Below are 6134 nucleotides of genomic sequence, written 5' to 3' on the forward strand. Positions count from 1 at the left end.
GCAGTCAGAGTACACGAGCGGGCCTTCGTCTCCGAAAGCCCATATCGATGATGTTTCGTTGAATGGTTCGCACGTTGACCCTTGTTGGTAGCCTAGCATTGAAATGTGTAGCAATTTGTGGAAGGGTTGCACTTCTGTCATATTGAACGATTCTCTTCATCGCTACCTCGGAGATGCTGTGTTACATCGCTCGTACGCCGACTATAACACCGCGTTCAAAGTCACTTAAATCTTGACAACCTGCCATTGTAGCAGGACTGACCGATCTAACAGGTGCGCCAGACACTTGTTGTCTTATATAGGCATTGCGAATCCAGCGCCTTGTTCTGCCTGTTAACGTATCTTTGTATTTGAACACGCATGCCTTTACCTGTTTTTTTTTGGCGCTGCACTGTACATACTGCTGTTATACTACTGCTGGCACTCCAAAACTAACTTCCATGTTCAAATAAAGTTTGCACAAAAACTTAGAATAAGTTACTATGCACTTGTCTGCGCAGTAGACTGACGGATAAAAAACTACCAATTCGCAGAGGTACATAAGTACCCTTGAGACTAAATTCTTTATAATAAACAGAGGTTAATGTTGTTGATGCTGGCTCATCCGCTAAACTCCCCAGCTGCAGCTATACATTTGCCTTAAGGGGAGACGGTGGCAGAAATAATGAAAAATTTACAAACTATTTTTATTTGCTTATTTGATAGTAAATATAATTTAGAATATTATCCCAAATTTTTTCCTTGAAATTCGAACTACAAATGACATAAAAAAATTAAAACCCTAACCAGTGTAATGCGCCAAGCCAGCTTTTCAATGTACCAGTTGAAGGAAAAATTTTATTGCAGAATTTGGCCAGTGAACCTAGAAAATATAGCTTTAGAAGGCTGTGATTTTTTGTATACATAATAGCAGTGTTGTAAAGAAGGCTGTGGAGCCATTTTCTGGTTCAGTTAGTGTGGTATACAAGGCTGTGGAGTGTTGTAAACAAGTTTTGTGCTGTTCAGTGGAATTCGAGTGAGACTTGATTTATTGTGCCATTGTTTGTGAAAAGTTGAATCTGTTGATCCCTTTTTACAATGCCTAGGCCTGGTAAAGTATTTATAAATATAGTAAGTCCCATATTTCCAATATAAAGCGAAAAACTGACATTGGGGTTAGGGTCTGGCCTGCTGATGCAAACATTAGCTTGTCTCCAAGTGCATCTAGAATAAAACTTGGGACAGGGATTCTGTCAGAAGAAACAAATCATGACAGAAATACAGGTTTCAGAATTGTGGATCTGGAAATGGTGGCAGAAGCACTTAGAAAAGCCTGCAAGTGCTCTGTTTGTGGAGGAAATGTGGATTTGATTGATGATTTAAAGAGAGAAAGTGTGGTTTGCACATTGCACATTTTGTGTCAAAACTGTGATGCTGACCATTCAAGACATCAACAGTCAGTAATAGAATCTATGAAGCCAGTATAAGATTTGCTTATGGACTAAGATCTATAGGGACTGGAAGAGATGGTGGAAACCTTTTATGTGGTATTATGAACATGCCTGGTCCTCCCCTAAAATTTTCTGCAATGAATATTGCTCTACTCAATGCAGTCGCAGAAGTAAGTGATGAGAATGGTAGTCCTGGGGGCAATTTAAGAAAATTGTGAAGCAACTGATAGCAACGGTATAGCAGTTTCCTGTGACAGTTCCTGGCTGAAGAGGGGGCATACTTCACTGCATGGAGTTTCAATAATCATTAGTGTCGACACTGGAAAAGTATTAGACTTAGAGGTGATGTCTAAATATTGTTCTGCATGTTCCTTGCATAAGAAATATATTGATGCAGGTAAAGAAACAGAATGGCAAGAAGCCCATAAAGCTGTTTGTAGCAGAAATTATGCAGGCTCCAGTGGTGGGATGGAAGCTGCAGGTATGAAATTCATTTTCCATAGATTTTTGCAAAAGTATGGAGTAAGATACGTACAGTATTTAGGAGATGGAGACTAGTGCTTTCAAGAATGTAGTTGAAAGTAGCTCTATGGAAAAGGTTGCACTATTGAGAAACTGGAGTGGTTAGCCCCTGTTCAGAAGAGGATGGGTGGATGACTCTAAAGACTTGTTGCAGAAAATAAAGGCAAGCTACTAGAGGATGGGAAGCCACTGGGAGGTAAAAACAGAGTAACAAAGAAGAGAATTGACAGCCTACGACCCCCTATTATGGTGCTGCAATTAGAAGTAGTCTCACAAGCTTGGACAGTATGAGGAAAGCAGTATGGGCCATTTGGTTTCATTACTTGTCGACAGACACTACACCTCAACATGGCCTCTGTTCTAATGAGTGGTGCAAATGTTTGAAAAGTAAGGAAAGTAGGGAAGCTTGTACCCATATAAATAACCTTCCTTATGAGGTTTCAATGGCCATTAAACCAACTTTTAGAGCACTGGCTTCACCAGAACTGCTAGAAAAATGTCTGCATGGGAAAACACAGAACCCAAATGAATGTTTCAATGCTCTTATTTGGAAAAGGCGTCCAAAGACTGTGTAGGTTTCCAATTTGGTGGTGAAGACTTCTGCTTTGGAAGCTGCAGCAGTGTTTAATGATGGGAATGTCGCAAGACTTCACATCCTTAGTAAGTTGGGCTTTACACCTGGAGTCTTCACTGAGCAGATACTGCAGATCATCGATAAGCAAAGAATCGTGAAGGCGGATACTTCAGAACATACAAATAATTGCTAGACAAAGGAGCAGAGAAGCTTAAAGAGCTGCAGAGGATGATGAGGAAGAAATGGAATATGGATATGGGCAATTTTAGCTAAGGTATGATAGATTTTTTTTTCTTTTTACATTTCATCCAAATTTAAAATGATTTTTCTGCGACTTAGGGCTTTCTGCTTTCAGGAACGCATGTATCAGAAACTACTGGAAGGATTGCAATGAAATTTGGCACACCTATTCTCTTACTTTGATGCAATTTTTAAGTGGAACAAAATTTTAATCGAGATATTATACACAGTTTTGTGCTTGATAATATATTGAAAAGTTTGCTTGTAAAAAATGTTCGAATCCAAAACATCACAGAAAATAATAGCATTAATTTTCCAAATAGTTACTGCACTTAATTGTACACCTATTAGTGTAGATTATTTTACCATTAAAAAAATTTGCCAAATTTTCCTCGAAATTATGAAAAAGTGTACCTTAAAATAAAAATGCAATAAAAAATTCAAAATTATCTCACTGCATTAGATCGTTATTAAAACTTCTGATTTTTTTAAAAAAAATCATATTTGATCTCTATACATAAGTGTGCAAAATTTCAATGAGATTGAATAAAAAAATGGCAAAGATATGGATTTACAAAAATATCGGTGCAAGACTGCCACCGTCTCCCCTTAAACATAAAACCAATAAAGTATGTTAAAGCTACAATGAAAGATGTAAGGTACTAATATACAAGGTGAACAATCATAAGACCAACAAACTGCAGGAATGGATTCCTAAAAGGAAACGGAGGAAAAATGTTCCATGAATTTCTGTTCGGAAAAGCATCGTTGCCATAGTAGATGAATGAAAGTTCCTCTCACCACGTTCAGTTTGTTCCTTGAGTGTTGCAGGCTATATGATTGACGCAGTGTACTGTAAGCAGGAAAATGGTCTGGTATTAATGTAAGGAGAAAGCCGAGTGCAGATGGAAACGGTCGAGAGTCAGCATGATTATACCAATGTAATCACCCTCACAGTAACCAACCACATCACACAAAATTTCCAGCCCTTTTTGGGTGTTTGTGTGATGATGAGTCCTTTCAGACGTTCAAGGAGATGGTGCTCTACAGGATATTGAGACGAACCGTAGCACAACGTGGTCAACGTGGAGTAAGCCAAAGTACGATGTGTATCCTGGATGACAACCTCTACTGTCCCTATCACCTGCAACGAGTGCAAGGCTTATCAACAGCAGATTTCTCTCTGCGTGATGGATTTTCTCGATGGGTTTTGCACCGGAGCGCCACTATTATGGGATTTATGTCATCAGTCTTCTTCAGCAACTAAGCGACCTTTATCAAAACTGGCGTTAATACTCTGCATGCTGGTAGAGATAATCCTCGGGAAATGGATGAGGTGTCTCATCAGCATCGGTTCAGCATCTATGTGTGGGCAGGGACTCCTGGCGACCACATACTTGTATAGGTTATTATTCCACAACGCCCCGACGGTTGAACGTACCTCTACTTCCCGCGGATTTCACTGCCTGGGACGCTCGAGAATGTGCCTTTGGCAATACGATATGTTATGTGGTTTCTGCATGACGGAGCATCACCCTTCTTCTACATTACAGATCGTCGAAACCTCAACAAAATCTTCCCCGGACGTTTTGAATAGGACACGGAGGACCTTTAGCGTGGCCTGCTAGATCACTGGACTTTAACTGCCTGGATTTTTACCTCTGTCTCCATCTGATAAACGTTGTGTATGCTGAACCAGTCCCTGATTTGCAGACGCTTCGACAGCTTGTTCACGACGCTTGAGGCCGGAATGTGAGAAAGAGTGCTGTATACCATGACGCGACGTGTGAACGAGTGCATTGCATACCACGGAGGCCACTTTCAATATTTGTTTTGATTTGGATACGACACAGCTCTGTACTGTGTACCGAGACGACTCGTTGTCGTTGAACGCATACCGTCCATTTCTGGACATATGTACACAGAACCTTCTTTCCTCCATTACCAGTCAGCAATTCGTCCCTGTAGTTTGTCCGTTTTATTAATGTTCACTCTGTATGTGTTGAGCCGTGCTGCGGCTCGCGTTGGTGCTGTTTGTAGGTATCCATCCTCTGTTGGAGACCATACAGTATCGTTTAGTTGGAATGGTTGCAGTTGTTTGTCTTCTTCCCGCGTTGACTGGCGCCACTCGTTTTCGCATGCGCTGCCTGTCCGCTAGTGGCAGCAGCAGCGGTTATCGATATGCAGTAACTGTTGCCCTATCTTTGTGGCGACGTCGTTCGGTTAGGGACTCAGGAGGAGCCAGGTCCGCGCAGTGCAAGAACACGCCGGGACTACTGGCGGTATGTATGGACTGCCAGTTGGAAGGGCTGTGGTCGCGAGGGTGCACGACGTCGTCGTAAACCGGATCCAGCAAGCTTTCAGATGCGTGCATTTCAATCCAAGCAGAGAAACTTCCACCATTGTGTATCTCGCGATTCTCCAGTGACTTGGGTTCGTTTTGCTGCTCGTAGTGTCCCCGAGGCGAAGAGCAGCGAGAGGAGAAAGCAGATAGTACAATTTCGAGCCATATTTTACGCCTATCCACGGCTTTGAATATGTATTTTCGCTAACATATCTAGGGTAGGCCGAAATCATGATCTATTATACCTGTATCGCTAGGATGCTCCTCAAGTTTGCAAAATATTTCAACAACTGTTTCATCTACGTCATGGCGTTGGTAAAAGGAATAAATCACTAATTTATTCCGGTTGTCAGCCTGTACACATACTAACTCACAGGAATTAGTTACTTCGATTTCGCTACAAGATAAACTAACGGCAGACAACACGCTTACACCAACTGTATTTAATCTATCCTTTCATCTGAACTTACCTCTCGGTTTAGACAGCTTTCAGTACCCATAACGATTTGAGCTTTAGTGCTTTCTATTATTGCTTCGAGCTCTGGTTCTCTCCCAACACAACTATAATACCTATGGTTCCTAGGTCTATCATTTCGTGTGTTTGAGCTGCTTCCTTTGAGACTGGAGCCCCTTTTGTTCTTTCCCAAGACCCGCTAACCATTCATTGACGCTCTTCACATCTGTCGGATCTCGTTCGTAAGCTCTTCGGAACTGTTGCTGAACTCTACTAGACGACCATGTTTCACGAAGCACTAAACACATGCGCTTTCTCCTGTGCAGACGCCATTGTATAGAAGCGTTCTTAAATTACGCTTCCTGTAGTAAGAGAGAGAGGATCGAAGTCAGATGCTGTCAGAGTAGAGGTTAAAGCGTATCCATAAAAACTTGAACAGTTAAGCAACCATTTGCAACAAAACGCATAGTTGTATCGAGAATAGTTTCTTAGAAATAAATTTTTTTTATGAGTCGTTAGGCTCACCCAGCACTTTGTCCTGGGAGCAGCTACTGGGATCCGTGTTGCAGC

The sequence above is a fragment of the Schistocerca piceifrons genome, chromosome 1, assembly GCF_021461385.2.
Source record: "Schistocerca piceifrons isolate TAMUIC-IGC-003096 chromosome 1, iqSchPice1.1, whole genome shotgun sequence".
NCBI classification, from domain to species: Eukaryota; Metazoa; Arthropoda; class Insecta; order Orthoptera; family Acrididae; genus Schistocerca; species Schistocerca piceifrons.